Source organism: Equus caballus, chromosome 1 (assembly GCF_041296265.1).
Source record: "Equus caballus isolate H_3958 breed thoroughbred chromosome 1, TB-T2T, whole genome shotgun sequence".
NCBI lineage: Eukaryota > Metazoa > Chordata > Mammalia > Perissodactyla > Equidae > Equus > Equus caballus.
This window is the reverse complement of record NC_091684.1, coordinates 165,326,284-165,346,747: the sequence shown is the minus strand read 5'-3', so window position 1 is coordinate 165,346,747 and position 20,464 is coordinate 165,326,284. Positions and strand designations below refer to the sequence as shown.

The 20,464-nt window shown below is 37.9% G+C and overlaps 1 long non-coding RNA gene across 2 annotated transcripts in view; it reads left to right on the top strand.

Annotated features, from left to right (window-relative positions):
- The window catches only part of LOC111768340 (uncharacterized), a 505,095-nt gene that overhangs the window by 102,372 nt on the left and 382,259 nt on the right, over window positions 1-20,464 (top strand). For both annotated transcript variants that reach the window (XR_011440335.1, XR_011440332.1), the window contains one exon: window positions 19,801-19,876. This is a non-coding gene — a long non-coding RNA (uncharacterized lncRNA). The remainder of the gene's footprint in view (window positions 1-19,800; window positions 19,877-20,464) is intronic.

The window sequence follows — 20,464 nt, the reverse complement described above, 5'->3', positions numbered from 1 at the left end:
CCCTTCACCCTTGGTTAACAACTCATCTGGTCCAGGGGCTTACCTGGAAGGGTGACCAGACTCTCATCTATGATCATATGGTCACCATGCTCTTCTCAGGCTGTGGCTGAGGTACTTGTCCATTTACCATTACGATTGGCACTGGATTGCCAAGAGATGCCCCAGTGGTTCCCCTGAGCACCAAATGTATTCTTCCTTGTCTGTTTTGTGTAAAAATAGACTTACATCTTCCTGGTTATCAGGGTCAATTGTCTCTATTAGAATGGTGACTCCTTTCTTTACCTCATGGTCTCTTAAACAGAGGAGCCCAAAGTGACCAAGAGGCAACTTAAGCTTAAATTTTAATGGGACTCTGGACATATCCAGAAATGAAAATCTCATTTTAGTTTCTGCCCCACAGGACTTTGGTACCAACCATCACAGTTCAGGATCATGAGGAAACAGATTTGAGATTTGGAGAATTGGATGTAGGAGGTTTATTGAGGAGTATTCTCATAAACGATACCCATAAGGGAGTAAGGGCAGCAGGATCAAGAAGCTGAAGAAGCTGAGCTGTAATATGGTTGCAATAACAACCTCAGATGATCCCACTGGGAGTGTTGAAGCTGGAATGACCCTTCAGAGATTTCCCAAATTGAGGTAAAGGGCCCGGGCTTTGTAACCTTGCATTGACCAGTTTTGGACATAAGCCATCTCCAGGAGGAAACATAAACTAAGGCAAAACAATTTTCTTTGACCAAGGGCAATTTCTGTAGGGGTACACAGCTGTAATCTTTGAGTGTGGGAGAAGGAATGCCTCAGCACTAAAGGGGAATCTGGGTCTTGTACGACAACATTCTCCACCTTGATTTTGAATTTACTATCTGTACTTTTAAGATAAACTCTGGTCTTCGAATCAGATGACTTATATTCTTTCCTTCATTTTGAATACTCAGTAAATCACTTTTGAATAAATGAATGACTGAAATGATTGAGTGTTTGTGATGCATCAGCACTTTGCTATGTATGTTCTAATTGAACTGGCATAGGAGGCAGGAACAGTCTGCCTTTGAATTTGATGAATGTCGTTCCTCTCTCTGCTCCTTACTGAAAGAAGGTGTACTCGGGCACGTTATTTAAAATCTTGTACCTCCATTTTCTTATCTGTAAACCGGGAAGAACAGTATCTTCTCTGTTTACTTTAAGATTGTGATAGGCAAAGCAGTGTGCAGAAGTTCTTGGACGATGTAAAAGGTGTTTCATGACTCTGTGTATAGAATTGTTATTATAAAAGTTGTTTTTAATATTTAACATATAATTGAAAAATAAGTGTTTCACTTTATGATGGCTAGACTTGCCCTGAAGTAGACCTTGAATGTTACTTGAGTATTTTGGGAAGGATGCTATTAGAGGTACTCATTTGGGAATGAAAGTTGTAGTTTAATACCCTTTACTTGTTGTTTACTAGATTTTATTTCAATGTGATTATTGTATCAAAACAATGTATCACAATCTGCATTTGGACAATCTAAACACTTGGATAAAATATGTAATTATCTGAATTAAACTACGTTACTTTTTTTGACGTTTTAACAGTTAGATGTATTCAGTTTCTTACTATTATGATGTTAATTATTTTCTTCATTTCCCTCCATCTTTCTTTCTAATTAATAGTTTTTGATATTTTTTTGAGTTTCATGAAAGAAAAAATATATTTTTGTATCAGCATGATAAATGTGAGTTGAGAATTTCATCTTAAAACTGAGGTCTCAATACCTTTCAATATGCAGAGAGAGCTTGTAGTTAGAGGGGCTTGGTAGAGCCATCTCAGACCACACCTGTCTCCTGACCACAAGGCTGGCCAAATTCAAAGTCAATAACAATTATTGGACACTTAAAACATGCAGAGCCCTGGGCCGGGTGATACAAAGACAAACAAAGATGAATAAGATGTGATCCATGGTCTTCAGGGTCTCATATTGTAGTGAAATATGTTCACATGTGGTCAGGCATAAATAAGAAAAATGCGCTTACTCTATGTCAGTCCAGCGGAAGGAGGACGGATGTAAATGCCTTATAATTTTGACTAGAATAGCTATTTCAAGAAAACTTAAAAAATTTGGATATTAACTGGACATCGTGGTGATTATTTTGCAATATATACAAATATCGAATCATTATGTTGTACAACTGAGACTAATATAATATTATATGTCAATTATATCTGAATTAAAAAAAGAAAATATCAAAACATTCTGAATTTTTCGCTTCCAAATTTTAATCTTCCTGGGAGGAATTGGCTTCTTAGGGCTTTGTTTTCTGTCATCTATCTCATTCTGTCTGTCTATCCATCATCCTTCTAACTCTCAGGGTATTAATTATAGACTACGAGTATTAACTATTGACATTAATTATAGACTAAGACAAAAGAATAAAATTAGAGTTCATCCTTCATCGTTTGTAGCACAGAATGGCCTACAACCCTAAAATCCAGTTGTTAGGAAGGTGAAACTGTTTTGGAGAAAGAGAGTGGGCCATGCTTTTTGATGTGGACGTGCAGACATCCTGGTCCAGATGATGCACAGACATCTGCTTTGGAAAAAGTGTACTTTGCCTAGATGTTTTTACCAGCCATGTATGACAGAGACTATTTCTCTATAGCTTGGGAAGGTAGTTTGTTTTCTAAATCACCTTCCCTGCTGAAGATTTGTCCGTGTTCTGTTGTTGAGGCTGTTAAACACATCCCAAGGCCAAACACAGCAGCAGCAACCAGAACTGTCAAGCCTACCCTCACCATGTACAGTAGCATGGTCACTCACATGTTCTTTTCAGTTTCATAGACCTTACAGGGTTTGGAAAAAATAACCTGTCTCAGAGATGGTGAGAAATGAATTAGTACATAGGCAAAGGAAATGCCTGTCATGAATGCATGGCCCTCAGAGGACTAAGCAACATTCAATCTTTGTCCTCAAATAAGTCTTGTAAAAGTCAAAAGGCAATAAAGTAAAAATCTAGAAGCAATGTCTTGGCCACCCATGCCATTCATATTTCCCAGGGTTTCTATGAAGTAGTTTAGTAGCATCTATTAAGCTGACAAAGAACAGATTTTATTTTACCAGGCAGAAAAATTTTCTAAGGATATCCGCAATGAAACATGTATTGCAGAATTAAATAGCTTAAAATGAGCAGTTGGAGGGCAATGTAGAACACCTGGTAGACAGGTAAATCAGTGTGTAAAGATGGATAAGGAATCTTAAGCATCTACTCCACCAAGCATATCCAAAACCTGGACCGGAACAAGAACCTAAGGACAAATCTCAGATATTTAATGGGCTGTGATGATAAGTATATTCAATTTTCTAAGAAAGTACAATATTTATAGAACTAAGTATTGTTTATGGTTACAGCACTACATATTATTTAGCGTTTATAAATGAGAAGCTGTCAACTCTGAATTGTCCACATGAATAAAAGGGAAGCCTAGGCATTGATGATTTCAGATAGCTGATTTAGAAAGTCATACTTAATTTTAACAAATAGTTGTTGAATGCCTACTTTGTTGAAGGCACTGTGCTCAGCCTATTAGAGTCTTTCTTCAAGGAGTGGGATAAGACAAAGTCAATCAACTAGTAGTACATTTACCAGATGCAATATAATGAATGCCATAAAATAGATACAGAGGAGAGAGAGAGTTTATCTAGAAGGGGAAATTGTAAAAGACTCCACGGAGGAGGCAGTAGTAGCATTTTGACAATTAAATGTGGGGTGGTAAGAAAATGTTACTGGATGAGAGATAATAGTAAAAGCAAGATTGTAAGGTGGAAAGTGAGAGCTGTGTTTGGGAAATCAGGAATAGGTCATTTTTGCTTGGTCTGTAAAACACTTGCAGGGTGATGGGAATTTAGTCTGGAAAGGAAGTTGGGCAATATTTTGAAGAGTCTTACATTTCAGGGTAAGAAGTCGACTAAATGCTGTATAACAGGGTTTCTCAACCTTGGTACTGTGGATATTTTCAACCAGATAATGCCTTGTCGCGAGGGGTTGTCCTTTGCATCTGTCCTGTGCCCTGACTTAGTGACATTCTTCTCCTCCTTATCTCCTCTCCTGACAACCAAAAATGTCTGCAGACTTTGTCGTATTCCCTGGTGGGCAAAATCACCCCTGATTGAAAACCACTACTGTAGAAGGTGGGAATCAGGGAAGATTTCACCAAACCTTTGTATAATTAAAGACATGCTTTTCCTTACCTTCCACATGTAATCTATCACCCAGTAATCTAAACTCTTCTGCCTTAATATCTCTTGAATTCTTTCCTTGTATCGCTGTTGCTACTGACTTAGAGAAAGCCTTCAACATTCTCACAGAGATCCATGCAATAGCTTCTCACCATCTCCCTGCCCCAGACCTTGTCACCTACAAACCATTTTTCATATCCTTTCATACTCTTTTTCAAAATACAAATCTGATCATGTCATCACTCTACATAAAATGCTTCAAAGACTCTCCATTGCTTTCGTGGTAGAATCTAAATCATTAATGTGACTTACATGGCCCTTCCTACCTGTACAACCTAATCACTCCTTTCTTAGAGGCACACGTTCTACCATACTGCACTACTGAAGTTTCTTGAAAGCGTTACATTTTTTATACTGCTGTGTGTTTGCACATGGTATTCTTTCTGCCTGGAATTCCAGTCTCTCTACATAACGGCTAATGCTGACCCAATTTAAAACTCACTTCAGGTCTCATCCAAGCATCAGACAACCTTTTCTATTACCATCACCCATACAACTGACATACTTCCTAACCACTGTACTTTGTGCTATTCTCTGTCCTACAGCCAATTATATTCTTCTGTACCTCTCTATGTATATTTTTGCCTCCCTCACTAGAATGTACTTTTATTTATTTATTTTTTTGAGGAAGATTAGCCCTGAGCTAACTACTGCCAATCCTCCTCTTTTTGCTGAGGAAGACTGGCCCTGAGCTAACATCCACGCCCATCTTCCCCGAACCGGTGAACCCCAGGCCGCGGAGAATCGGAACGTGCGAACTTAACTGCCGTGCCTCCAGGCCAGCCCCTAGAATATACTTTTCTTGAGGGCAAACTTAGTCTTATTCTTTTGGTATATCCATGGTAGGCACTCAATAACTGATTAAATAGGAAAGGAAGATTAAGGTGTCCATGATGTAGATGGACTACAGTAGCAAAAGACTGAAAATGGGAGAGGGTTTAAAGGCTGATGCACTAATATGGAAAAGAGAGGAGGATCTGGACTTGAATACAGGGAAAGGAGGATAAAAGAAGGTGGTGGATGGGAAAATATTTACCAGCTAGAGATACAAGATTTAGGTAACTAATTTTAGGAATGTGAAATAAGGAAATAATGTAAATAAGAGGAAAAATGATGCTCTGCTATTTGGTGGTAGGTTGAGATGTTATTATGGGGTTTAATAAGTCCTTTTCTGGCATAAGGCCCAGCTGGCAAATGGAAAAAGCAGTCCAGAGTTAGAACAAAGAGCAATGTGAATTGAGGAGTCATTGGTAAGGTAATAAAGTGGTGTGGTAAGTGAAAATGCAAAGAAAGTTTGAAAGGATAAAGAATGCCAGGGTTGAGGACTGAAAATTGTCAAATACCCAAATTTAGGGGCCAAAGAAGAATGAATGAGTTAATGAACCAGAGTCAGATAATTAGGGTAAAAAAGAAATGGTAATATATCAACCTCTTATCACTTTGGCTTGTCTTAACTGCTAATAGCCCAAGAGTTCACTGAAGTGGCATTGTGAAATCTAGTGGTAATTCTCATCACTTGTTATTTAGAAAATACCAGAAACTCAGATCCCACTGTCAGGAGCAGCCAGTGATCTGGCTGTGAATTATTGGATCATTATAGGGTTGCCAGCTAAAATACAGGGCACTCAGTTAAATTTGGTTTCAGACAAACAATGAATAATTTTTAGTCTAAGCACGTCCCATGCAATATTGGGACATACTTATACTAAAACTTATTTATCATTTATCTGAAATTCAAATTTAACAAAGTGTCCTGTATTTTATTTGCCAAATCTGGCAACCCTAGTCATCGTCACTTTTAAATACTTTCTGTGTATTTCCTAAAGGGAAGCAATGTAGTTTTGACTGATGGTCACTGAAAAACCAATATACTCTCCAGGAAGTTGGCCTTCCATGGGTGACTTATACATAAGGGCTCGCTGGCCTTTGGGATAACCTCTGCTTTTTACTACTTTCCAGAATGAGAAGAATCTACCAACCCCTGACAGCTGCTTAAATTACATGGGCTTATCAGTATTTATGTTTTGTGAAGGGATTCTATTCCTATCTGCTAATAAAAATTCAATCTGCCAGCTATATGATTATTTCTGGCTTCGCTTAGAACGGTGATCCTTAACCTGAGGCCCTTGGAACTCTTAAGTGTTCCACATAGGTTTGCGATCCTGCACAATTGTTTTCCAAGAAAGAATGCATAGTTTTGATAGATTTTAAAAGGGCTCAGAATTCTAAAAAGGTTAAGAATCATTTTCTCGTAGAGAACACCCTTTATGGAGAATACCAGCTCTTACATAAAATTTGAAATCTTTGCCTCTTGTAGAATCCACTTCTCAATTATAAAAAGATTCTTTGACCACAAACACAAAGGAAAAGTCTGAATATGGTGGGAAAAAAAGAGAGAGAGAAAAGAAAAATCAGGTTTGATTAAAGTCCTAGCTTAAAAATAAGCACAAAACGCCCTGAGGTTTTTTTTTTCTTTAAAAGAAAAGAAAAGCAAAAGAAAAAAGATAAGCAGAGATGCTGAATTTTCTGGAAACAATTTCAGCATCTGTAAAAGGTCTATACTATTTTTGAGTGCTGGCTACTCCCAGGTCTGATAAGTGCCACCTTAATCAACACTTTGGTGCAGGCGTAATGGAAAACATGTTTTCTCTGCCATAACTCTAGCATAAGTTTCTGACATCAGCCAAATGGGACAGACAGTCTGAGTCCTGCGATAGACAGGCCTTCTGACAGCTAAATAGAGGACACCCTTCTCATGAAAGATAGCCTTATAGATACCACAGCCTCCAAGTGGAAAACTCTCTTGGAATAAAGAAATTTGGCACAACTTTTCCCAGAAACTATGACAAAGATCTTTAATTCTAGAGGAAGTTCTCATGATCACAAACTCTATTGGTTGGTCTACTGACACAAGTGCTTGTGCTTTTCCATCTAATCAGACTTGAGCATGGAAACAGCCCAAGGTTTTCTCGGGTGTTTATATTATTTCAATGGCACTTCCTTTGATTTACCTAAGGGATGCTTTGTTTTAATTAAAGTTTATGACCAAAGACGGGCTGAAAAAGTATTGAAGTGGATGTACATTGTTTATGGGTTTTGAATACCATTATATCAACCATAAAAATAGACCAAACAATTTTGCTTGTCTGCCAGAAATCAATTCTTGATCACGAGATTTCAGGTCTTCATTTTGTTTTCATTTAAGGTAATAAAAGGTGCTTGCTGATCATTAAGTGGAGAAAACTGTAAAGTTAGTAAATCTGGAAACTAACATTTATTAAGTTTCAATGGGGAATGTAGTAAGGAGATCTGATGTTGGTTAAATTATGGACTCTTTCCAATTAGTTGGCTCTCCCTCCAAAGCAAATGTACTAAAAATAAAGTGACTTCCTTTTTGATGTCAATTATAAAGTGTGTATTTTTTCTTCTCTTTTTGTCTTTTAGGTTTTGATAAGATTTTGCAAGATAGTTGCTTACGAACCTATCTGACACCTGCCTCAGAAATCATGCCAAATGTCATAAGGTCATGATCCATTTCCTTTACACTCTCTATGCTTTTATGTACCAGATTCTTAAATTAGAAGCAAGAGAAATGATATACTGGGTCATCCATCCTTATTGAGGATTGTTATTAAAACCAAACGAACTCTCCTGAGGCAAAATATTAGATTAAAATGGCTTCCAAAATATACCCGTTAACTTGCTGACAGGTCATGCTAGTCCCTTGATACAGACCTTGATTCTTAGAACAAAATTTCCAACTACTGGGGCTTTCCCTTACGTTTGCAAAGATGCTGAGGAACACAATAGCTAGGGGCCCTGCTTCAAGATCACCAAATATACGTGGACTCAGGTCTACAGCTGCTATGTGTGCTCCTCATGTTCAGCAAATACTGCAGAATGAATCAGGGTGGTGGTCCTCAGTCTCAAGTCCCTCCTTGGGCACTATGTGAGTGTTTTAAAGACATCAGCATAGTGACAATATTATTGTTTTATTTAATATAAGCTTTGCTTTAGGCATTTCTACTCCTAAAAATGAGTTTTTAAGATGGGACTTGGGAACAAAGGTATTATTTGTGAATATACAAATCATATCATGAAGATTTAATTTAATAAAACATTGAAGTTCTCATTTTAACTAAGAGCTGGGAATTTGAAGTCAAAGATCTGGATTCCATTTCTGCTTTCATTTTTCATTATTGTCTGTTCTTAGTCCAGCCATTGACAACTATAAAGCAGGAATACTAATCCTTCTTTGTAGGAGAAAGAAGCTGAGGGCTTCTTCCCTGGAGGAATGCTGCTATGAATTATTTGGGTTCATTTTGGTGACATAGTGTTAAGGGCGATACCAGTGTAAAGACTGGCTCACACGTGAATGTGGCCCTTTCAATCCCCTCACCCCCACCCCATGAGCTTTGATAAGTTCCCTTTAGGGGCAACAGGCCATCTATCACATTACCTCAGGGCTGGTGAAGTGACGGTGACTTGGAAGAGGTTCCCAGCATCTAGACTGGGATCTAGGGCAGTCACTCTCTCACCTTTGTCATTTCTACTACTTCCTACTGGCAGATGCATTCTAGATTGGCCTTTTTTTCCACTGGAATGGTAAGATCTCATAGTCAGGCTTTTGATTGGGGTGGTAGGAGGAAGTATAGGCTTTTAGAATTGCTTTGGCTTTACCCTACTTGACTCAACTTTGCTAGGGCAAAAGAAGTCTTCCACATGGCCCATACCAGAAGGCTGGAGTCCATGTCAGTGGTGGGGTCAAAGCCCCAGATAGTAAGATAGTAATAAATTACTCTTTGTCCCCTTGGGCACTTTTTTTTTTTTAATTTAGGGAACTTGTGGAGCGATAACTGGTCTAAGACAGGATTTAGGTATTTAGAATCTTATTTCTTGGCCATTTGTCTCTCAATAGATAAGTATCTACTAGCATTCCATTTTGACATGATTTATGCTGACCTCACAAGATGGTTTACAAGATTAGTTGAAATAATATATGTCAAAATACATGCTTCAGGCACTATAAATAATTCTACAAATATTTGTTATTTGTTATTATTTATTGCAGGCATATTGTACAGGTGTTTTTCTGCTTCTTATTTATTACAGTATGTCATACTAGGGAGTTGACAATTGTTTATTAGTCACAGGTCAGTTCTCCAGCTTCTTCCTTCTCTTTACTGTGCTCACATTTTCCATCTTACTTTTCTCCGCCTCCGTGCAGTTCATGTGTATATTTCATGGGCTTTCAGATTCTCTTTACACTTACTCAATGACTAGTTATTACATTTCAGGGGCTTTGTGGTCCCAGCTACAAAAAGGTCTCCGGACTACATTTTTTTGCTGCTGTTCTCTGAAGGACGATAATGTTTTTTCTCACTCTCTTTTTAACCTCTTTGTTCTTTGCACATTGCTGCATAGGGTGCAGATGGCTGACCTCTGCACCCTATTTAAACTCAGTCTGTTCTCCCAACACGACACTTTCTGGGAGAGGTAGAAACCAACAATGCCAGGAATCTCCTGAGCACAGCCCTCCTGCTTGGTCTCTGATTGCTGTCTCTGCTGTCATCTCCACGCCTCCATTTCATTAGCTGCCTCTCATTCCCTCAGTTTGGGATCTCATTCACATCTTTGGGGAGTGGGGGTTGCAGAGCCTTCACCTCCTGGGCTAACCCCCTACTCTCCCATTTGTTCCCCATTTAAGAGTAGAGAATTCACCACATTTTGAAGATGATACCCACCCTTCAAGGTCCAGTTAAAAGCTCCCCTCCGCATCAATATTAATTTCTGTCTTTGTCATCCCTTGCCATCTTGTTTGTGTCTCCTTTTGCCACCTACCACAGTTTTCCTTGTATTTATGTATGAGTTTGTCTCTCTCACTGGAGTGTGAGTTTCTGAAGGGGTGGCTCCACCTTACTCATCTTGGTGTAATTCAGAACACTCACATCATCTCTTGTGTATGAGTAGCATGTGGGTAGGGATGTATGGAGTTGGTTTGTATTAAAGCGCTTCTTCCTGTCTTCACACACATCACTGCCTCTCTCTGGAAGGCTTTTCATCCTCCTTTTATCTACTTGATACTTACTCATCCTTCCTCTTTCCATCTAAATGCTGCTTCCTCAGGTATCACCTGGACTAGGTTAAAGGTTCTTGAGAAATGCTCTGTTAGCACATGTACTTAACTCTAAACAAGATTCAGTGCACTTTATTTGTTCAATATCTGTTTTCCCTGCTAGATAGTAAGCTCCATGTTGATAGATGCAAGACACGCCTGCCTTATTTACCACTTTATAACTAGTATGGCATGACTATCTGTTGATTTATTGATTGAAATAAACTTACTGGTTTTTTTCCTTCTAATTATTATTATTATCTTCAGAAGCTATCCCTCAATGTATGGAGCATGGGGGCTGAAATCAAATTATAAGGATTTGTATCACAGGTCTGTCACACTTAACCTCTCTGTTCCTCAAATTCCTCATGCTTAAGATGGGAATTATAACAGTATCTACCTTGAGGGATGTGGTCAGGACTAAGAGAGATAATGCGGATTGCTTGGCACAGTGTCTTGCACGTGGAGGCGCTCAATAAACATTAGCTATTATCACCACCCGGCCATCCTTATGGAAGGGAGATCAGAGGCAGATAACATGTAAAATTATTAAAAAGCTCTCTCCTCTTTAGCTCTGGAACCTCATCTTTTCAAACCAAGGTGAGGGGCCACTCAGAAGTATATGTGTTCATTCAGACATGCCACCCTTCACTCCTGGGAGCGTCAGTATTCCCATGAACTGCCTTTCTGGGACTGGGGCCTTGTGTAGGGGTGGGGGTGGGGTCGTGAGAGGGAGCCTCCCTAAGACTGGGGTCCTGTGATAGAGATACTGAGTGTCCCTACTGCTCCGTGCCTTCCCTCTGAGAGCAGGTCTCCCTCAGAAAGCACTGAACTAAAGTGGGCCAATCAATGCCTCTTTGATTCCAGGGATAAATGTTAGAGCTGCTATAGCAGTCTCTTTGAGCCAATAACTGTAGATGCAGAAGATTCTCTACTACAGTACTTTTCAAGAATGTTCATCCAAATTATGCTGGGTTGTTTTTATAGCTGCAGCCGACACCAATATTCTTCTATTTCTTCCTTTTCTTGACATTTTACCCAGTCAATTATGAAGTGAATTGCTCTTTGGTCTCAAAATGGCATGACTTTCTTTCTTTTGAACAAACTTATGAAAATGTCAAAAAGTGTTAAAGGAAGTAAAGAAACAAAAAGCCACAGAGGACGAACGTGGCTTTTATGTTTAGTTGACATACAGCCTGTCATTTAGTCCTAGTGATGTGAAATTGTGTGCATTAAGGGTAAGGGAAATTCTGTGTTAATTAGTCGCATGCCTTTTCTCATTTAGTCCCTATAATGGCCCTGTGAGGGGCAGTGGCAGTTATTTTTAGACCCACATTAGAGATGAGGAACCTGCCGCATAGTGACTCACTCAAGGTCCTAGATGCTAAACTTTCAGGTTACCTGATTCCCAGGCCCAGCCCCACCACTTGTTAGTTCTACGTCTTGGGCAAGATACTTTGTCTTCTTGTGTCTTAGTTTCTTCATCTGTAAAAGTCAGGAAATCGCTTCCATCTCCGGATTGTTGTTAGGATTTACTGAATTAGTTCTCTAAAAACTGTACCTTGCACATGGTAAGTGGTCAGTAAGTGTCAGCTGTTAACACAATACTGTAAAATACTATCTGCCTTTTAGGTTTGGAATGAGGTTTCAATGAGATAATCCATGCAAAACTCTTACGACATTTCCTGGCAAAAAAGAAGCACTTAACAAGTGTTTGGAATATTTTTTATATCATTTCTGTTTATTCTATTTGATCATGGTGATGAGACATGTAATCAAATGAGTTGTTGGTTGGGGACTGGAAGACTGAGTTGTAGTCCTTCCTTCACTAGAATGCTGGTGACAAAACTCAAAGTATTTTTTAACCTCCTTTACTGTTGTATATTTAAAAAAAAAACTGTTCTGTGTGGATTAAAGAGGTAAAAATTCATCACTTGGATAAATTGATAGAAGGTAATCATTTGGTCGTGCATACTATTTACCTCTTCAACAGCTGCCATAAAGAAACAGCAGTGTTTATATTCTTTTCTATTATTGTTAGATATCATTTATATGTCGAAGTTTTAGAGAGCACTTGAGGACATGTGAGGCGAGAGGCAGCTGGTGATAGCAGACTTTGTGCTTGGCAGCATTGCTTTCAACTTATAGCCTCTCCTCCTCCCTCTTCCAGGCTCCTGAGCTTTAGCTGCAAGGGCATTGCTTGATACTAGGTTTGTCCAGGAAGTGAAATGTTTCAAACCAGATGAAATTATTGACAACAGTATTAAATGAGCTTTTTAACTTGGCCCATTACAAACCAACAAATTCTAAGAAACTGATCTCATAGAAGGATGCAAAGGCTGCCTAGTAACTTTTTTTCAGATTTGGGTTAGGTTTCCAGAGCATGGGCTCTTTGTCTTTGGAATATCAAGAATTTATTCTGGTAAGGAAATGTACATATACAGGTTGTTGAATGTCAGGTTTAAGTTTCAGTATTTGAGAAAGAAATTTGGAAAGCCACATTGTCCTTGCTTGAGGTGTGAGCTGTGAGTAACCAGCAAAATCACTTATCTCACCAGGTCTTACTACCTAGCTCAAAGATGAGAGATTTTAAATATCTCTAATAAGCCTAAGCAGCTTGGGTGAGCAAAATGGATTTACCTGCTCATTTGGATGTGCAACTATAATATCCTCTGCCTCCCTAGGTCTAAACATCTGTGTCTTAAATTCCTAGGTTTGAAGAACGTAAAATAATATCAGGTCCAGTTCTGCAGTATAGCTAGAGAATAGAACTTTCTGGCTTGTGACACAATTTTACATATTTTAGATTTGGGTCTGAAATATCTAGTCAGTTGTCCCTCCAGGCCGAATTCTTCAGGTCATTGTCAAAGCACAAGCTCCCTGAGTGGTATGTAGACACTGTTTCCAAAACATTATCACCAGATTTAGAGGACATCTTCAGTACCTTCAACCGTATTGAATGTCAGCCTATTTGTCTGAGAAACCAGCTGTTGAGTGGAAGTTTACATTGGTCTTCTCCCTAAGGGCTTTCAGAGTAGTCAGTATAAAGTCCGGAAAAAAATGAAGGGTAGATTGTTCTTAGCATGCAGGAAGGAAGTTGTCAGGCGGAAAGAGGATATGGGTCTGTTTGCATGCGAGGGTCAGTATTTGCTGGCTAGATATTTCCGCTGTGTCCACACGACAAGAAAATCCTCAGTTTCCTGTGCTAGACAAATAGCAGGAAAGGGTGTGAGGGTTATTGAATGACATTATCATGTTATAGCCTCATGGGTGAGGAAAGCCTGCTTATCAAAACTGATAGCGGCACAGGGCTTGTTTGGGGAGGAGACCCAAGGTGCTGGAGTCACTTGGGGCGTTTTTCCTCTTGGGTGCTTGGGATCATTTGGCTTTTGCAGACCTGACATTCTTCCGCTCAGATAGAAGGGTCTGTTCTCACTCACTGGAAAGTTACTATCAGTTCTATTATTTGCCTTCTCCTATTCGGCCAACAGTTCAGGTGAAAAGGAAATAAGCAATGCTCAGCCTGATTGGCAAAGCAGAAAATATCCAGACCTGAAACTTGCACTCACTCCCCACACCAACCTTCTCCTTATGTTAGGTATAGATGCTTATGCTCTAAATTTTACTCCAGTGTGGATTTTGTTTACTGCAAAGCCCATTTCCAGTAACTGTTGGTGCAACAGCTTAAATGAGCATGAGGGTTCAAATTACAATTTACTCTGACTCTTTAAAGGTTCCAGTTGTAAAAGCTGTTTCTTAATTCCTATCTCTTCCACTTGGAGAAATGCACAGGTAATGTCTACACTTCTGACCTGTAAATCTATTTAGATCATGTTTGGTGAGCGTAATTGGACATTTGTTAATTTGTCCTATAATTAGTTAGTTTTTACCACTTTTAGCAATAAAAACTACAATCTCAAATCAAGCAATTTGATAAATAATAAATTGTAGGTGCTTTCTCATCATCAACCTACTTTTTATAACAAGCAGTTTTAAAATTAGCGTTTTAGGAATTTTCAAAATTGGAAAGCACCATGGGTAAAACAAATTGGTTAGAGTGATAATATTTGTGTTTATTGAAAGGTATTCAAATCCAAATGCAAACTCTTTGATTTCCAAGCAAAATTATTTAAGTCCAATAAAAAAAGAAGGGATCAAGGCCTATTTTCAAGGAGAAATCTTGTCCTAAAAAAAATAATTTTTAGGAATAATTAGTCTGTTGAGAAACGTATCAAAGAGAACTGAATTAAATCTTTAAAGGAAATAATAAAATGACTAAGGAAATATTGCAGAATATTAGAATACTGATAGAATAGACTTTCAAAACCATTCTTTGGAAAATACATCTAGTCTTTAATGACACCTGGGGATGAGGGATGTAGTTTATCTTGAAGTCAGGAAATCACTCATTCTTTTATGTTAATTTGGGGGTACCCTTTCCTCATATAGAATTACCAGGTAAAACATTCTACCTGGGCCATAAGTACTTCCAGTAAATTCACAGCCAAGTTATACAGTTTTTAAATTTATAGTATGATGAACAAATCATGATTGTAAATGGATTTTTAAGGTGAAATTACCCGTATTACATACCAAATTTCTCTATTTCACCACTGGAAATAGTGATAACTTTTTGTTAATACTGGTATGAAAAGTAATCACAATGTTATCATGTATGGTTATTTGTATATACTCTAAATTTAATCAGTTGGACCAACCAAAAGTCAAATAAATGTCTTTAGATCGCTTGTCCTAATGTTACTATTCTTTCTATTTGGGGAAAAGCCTGGCTCAGGTTTTGGGTAAGTCAATGAGATGTTTTCTCATCACTCGGTCACTACATGTGATTTTCTGGGGCTTATGTCTTCCCATAGACATATGGGGTTACAGAGAACTCTGTTTACTTACTTAGTGTGTTGTAGATACACTCTGCTCTTTCCTTGTGGACGGCTCCTTTGTAGTTCTCGGTCTGTGGGAATTCTGGGAAGGTGGTAAAGAAGGGGCATTAGATGCTATAGGAGAAAATGGCCTTCTACCATCTTAAGTGTGTGTAAGCATTCAGTAACTGGTTCCAGAGGTTGTTCAGGGTCTGTTGCTCTCACTGTCATAATTTTTTCTGTCTTGCCCAATTCCCAACCTTCCAGGCTCTTTCCACTTCAAATGTTTTCTACACATTGCTCAAAATTATTTTGCTTTCCAAGAGATCTGACCATGTCACTCTGCTGCTCACAGGCCCCCAGAGACTTCTCTTCCCTCTTTAGCGTGGATGCCGGCTTCAGCCTTCAAAACTCTCTAACACTGTTCCCACATTACCTGTCTGTCCTTCTCTCCCCAAAGTCACAGCAATATGTTGTGTGAAATGGCGAAAAGGACTCTGGGAAGAAGGCTCTGGCCGCAGACTTCTCTGTTAACAGGGCCACATCACCCTGCTTGTTTTCACATATTCCCCGGGTAGGTGAAAGCTAAATGAGGAGCTCTGAGCCAGCGCTTGCTTGGGCTATGGGCCTTCATGCGATCTGAACCTTTGTTCAGAAGTAGTAGGAATATATAAGTTCGAGAGGCATTTTCATAAGCAATTTTTCTCTTTTTTAACTTTAATGTCTTTCCATATTGCATTCATCTGCATAACAGTAAACACATGCCCCGACAGAAAGTTGCAGGCAGGGATGTTTATTTATAACAGATGGCACAAAGCAGGAGCATGATGAATTGGTGTGTGGCTCCTGAACTAGCAGGCCCATAAATAAAGTATCCTCAAAGCTACTTTGGGGATCTTGCTTGCTCAGAAGGAAGAAAGGAAAGATGATGCTCACCATTTTGTTGCCTTGTATAATATAATCCCAAACATGTGCAATTTAACCACATGCAACCATAATTTTATAACTGAATTTTTTCATCCAAAAATCTGTTCATAGGTAGCGTTTCAGACCCATGACATAATTACAGCAATAGCAATTTTCTTTCCTTAGTTCCTTTTATGTTTATTGATCTAATGACTCAATGCATTTTAAAAAGCATATAATTGCAAACCGATAATGGTCTAAACAAGACATAGACCAATAACATTTCTATAACCCTTTGCTTAAAACCTTATGTATTTATATCTAGAATAATGAGATCATTTCCAAGAATATAGTTATCAAAGATGCAATTGTTACTCCTCGAATAATTTTGTTGATTTCTCAATATACAAGGTCTACTAGGACAGTAAATCTAAAGGCCAAGTTCAGCAGACCTTGTGAATGCAGATTATTCATTTAAAGGATTCAGAGATTAAACATTAGAATTTTTCTATCAACTTTGGGGTTTCTTTGACCTTATCATTATTTTTAAAGTGTCTTGAGGTTGAAATTTAAGTTTTATCAATTCGGGCACACATGTAGTGAGCCAAACATTTTCATAGAATTGTCTGTGTGTATATATACATATGTGTGTGTGTGTGTGTATGTATATATGTATGTATCCATATATGTATATATATCTAGGTACATGTACATATATGTATATATATATATGTATATATATATTTTAACATTGGAAAAATGACATGGAAAAGACAATTGATATAGAAAAGTCTTAGCCAGTGAGGAATTATTTTTCGCTCTTTAGACAAATCATCTGGACTTAAACTCTGCTTCACAAGCAGATAATATTTACTATTGTGTTTGAATTGGCAATTCCTTAAGTGAAAAATGTAATTTGACTTGACATCAAATTTACTAACTATTTTGGCTCCTTTTACTGTCGTAAGGGGAAGGAACAAAGAGGCTCACCAGCTTTATAAAATCCTGGAAGTACACCAGCTTAAATTGCTGTGAGCCCTTTTCAGATTTTTCAAGAATTTTGCTAGAGGCAGAAATGTAGGACAATATAATCCGATGAAATAATTGAAGAGGAAGAGCAGGGCTATTACAGAAAAAAATGTTGAAGACAATCTTTAAAAAGTTTCTTTGTTTACTGGACAAGTATTTATTGAATACTCATAATGTTATATGAGGTTTGCTAGGTGCACTCAATACAAAGATGCATAAGAAAATCTTGTTGGGAAGACAGACAGATAACTCTAACAGAATGTGTCAGAGGGGTGATGGAGATGTTGAAAAGGTATCATGGGAGCAGGAGAGCAACACCCAGTCCAGCTCAGTGGGCAGGGTAGAAGGAAGAATGTCCTCTCTTTCAAATGTATAGAACAAAGATGCGGCTAAATGACTCTTACTGACATTTCTTGAAAAAAAAAATTAAAGATAGTTGAGGGTCATTTCCACTTTGGATTTGGTAAGTATATAAGAATGATTTAATGGTGTGTTTTTGAAACTAACAGTTTAAAAAAATCTTGAGGGTGCTTTAAAAAGACTAGGGCTTTTGTGAGATAAACCTTCTAAAACACTTAGCACACTGGCAGCCCATGATAAGTGCTGGAAATCTAAGCTGCAATTATTATTCTTACTATTATTACTATATTTGTTATTATTGTCACTACTTCTGTGACTACTGCTACTTACCTACAGCACAGGTTGGTGGTTAGAAACAATGACAGAATAGCAGAGGGGAAAGTGCCCCTATTAAACTTTGTAAAAATAGAAGTTATTTTCAGTAGTTAGGAATGTGATCAGCTCTAAGAACCAGAATAAACAACAGCTCAAAAAAAGGCGTTTATTGGTTTTTTTTTGGTCTTGCATACAACAAAAGCTACAAAATGTTGCTTGTAGCAATGACATAGCAGCTTTACAATGCCAGGACCCACATCTCTGGGGCTGTCTTCGTCTTTTTCTTACTGGATTGACTCACTGGTATAAGGATGACTACTGAACCTCCAGGCATCCTGTCTGTATTTCAGGCCCGGAGAAAGGGGAAAACAGTGCTTTGTGATGCTTTGCCTTTTTATTCTGGAAGGGAAGACTTTTCAGCAGAATTCTGCCTGCCTCTCATTGCCGAGAACTGTCACATGGCCACCTTAGTTGCAATAGAGGCTGGAAAATTGAATGTTCAAGTTTCCAATTTTTAGAGTAGGATTTTCCAGTTTTGAGTGGACTAACCTACATTGTCTGACGTGACGTTGTAATGAATATTGTGATGTATCAAAAATGCCAGTTTATGTTTTTATAGTCGTGACTCAAGTCCAGTGTCTGGATTACCTGCATTAACTCTGAACGAGTCTCTATGAATGTTTCTTTTATATTTGTGAATTCTTTGTTGAATCAGTTAACTGGGATCTTGGACAAACCATAATCTTTTTGATACCTTTTACTTTAAAAAAAATGTTAACAAAATGAACTTATATTTTTCATAAAAGAAACTTGGAGTAGTCCGTGTATTATAAATGTTCATGGCAGTCTGTTATAACTTCTTAATCTGCAGCTCTATATGAGATTGCTGATATTCAGCTTGATAGCCTCAAGTCTTTACAAAATCCTGAATGAAAGATTTAATGGAAGCAGTGAGGCCAAGTATTTGAAATGGGAGCCGAACCAGAAAATCCAATATCCGTGGTTACTGTAACAATATTTTTACTTGCTAGAACAGCAAAGGTTCAAAAGCACATTTTGGAAAGTTTTTAAACAATAAAAATGTATGTATGTGGTGCTTTGCCATCACCCTCCCCCCAAGCTAAACACATATGAATGAAAAAATAAAATTAATTACAGCCAAGGTTAAATACCTAATTGTACTGGTTAATGGAAGTTTTGTGGATATTAGTTAACATTTGCAGATAATCTATCACACTCAATAAATCATTTCATGTGTGTAGGTGTTCTCCCAACAAATAGATTATAAACTCTGTGATTTCTCTTTCTTCTGTTTCTCCCGCTCATCCTAGACTGATGATCCTGGCCCTCTGTAACCATTCTGCATGCTTCTTCTTTGATTTTTTTTTCATTGTCTCACAATACTTTAGCTCAAGGTTAGCTTATTATAGAAATAGCAAATAGAAAAGTGCCAAGGATCCCAGGATATACTTTTCTTGGAAAAGCAAGCTGATGCTTTTATTTATTTTTTTTGCTCCATCTCATTTGCATTCCCTCGCACGAGAAAATAGCATAGTTTATATAGACAATTGCCATTTATAAATATTTAGCAGAGTCTCATCTTCCCTAGGCAGTAAAAGAGGGTATTAAGGTAATTAGATATTCACAACTAACTAACTGGCCTTAAAGGACATGATTTATTGCCAAAGATTTAAGTCGGTGTGTTGACACTTAGTCTCTCTTATGCTTTTCAGCATTTATTTCTCTCTTATCAGGAGCTAAATTTTAAAAAAGCTGTTAAATGAACAACATCATTGTACATTTTGTAATCAGTGTGTTATTTTGTCTCTAGCTACATGTGCCTCTGTTACTAAGAAACTAAAATCAATAATTTTCAGGGAATGTACAAATATCAATATAGATAAGTTTTCTTTCTTTGCTTCAGACTTTGAGAATCTGTTCAAGAAGAGACCTAGCCTCAAGTGGATCTCCTAAATTGTAAACTCAACAATCGAATCCAGGTAACTCGGGGAGATTCCTAAGGAATGGAATTAAATTTGTAATATGGTGGTCATCAGGACAAAAAGGGTCAGAAGGAACAGGATTGTTGTTCTGTTTTTGCTAATAACAGAGGCACTGAATCCTGATATATGACCCTGGTTAAGTCACTTGACTCTTTTGGGGCTCCATTTTCCTGTCTAACATGGGGTATTTCCTATCTAACATGCTGTTCTGAAGTCTGTTGAGAAAATGAAGGTGGAAATTCGTTTTAAATACAGAACTCTCTGAAAAGCACATTTGTTAAAGTCTCAAATTTCACCTCCTAAAATATGCCAAATGTTTGCCATCTGTAATCTTTCAGATTATTTCCTCTAGAACCATTATTTGCCCAAACAGATTGTACAGGTTTGTAGAACTATAATAAAAATGACAACTTTTTTTGTGTGTGTGATCCACATGTTATTCTTCTGTAACTCAGTGGGTTAAGTACTTAGGATTTCAATCTAATTTGACATGCTCAGCCATTTTTGACCTTTTTCTCAGAAACTATTTAGTCTGTCCAATGCTCTGATGGTCTGTAAGAGCGTTACTCTTTTATGGAACCCCCT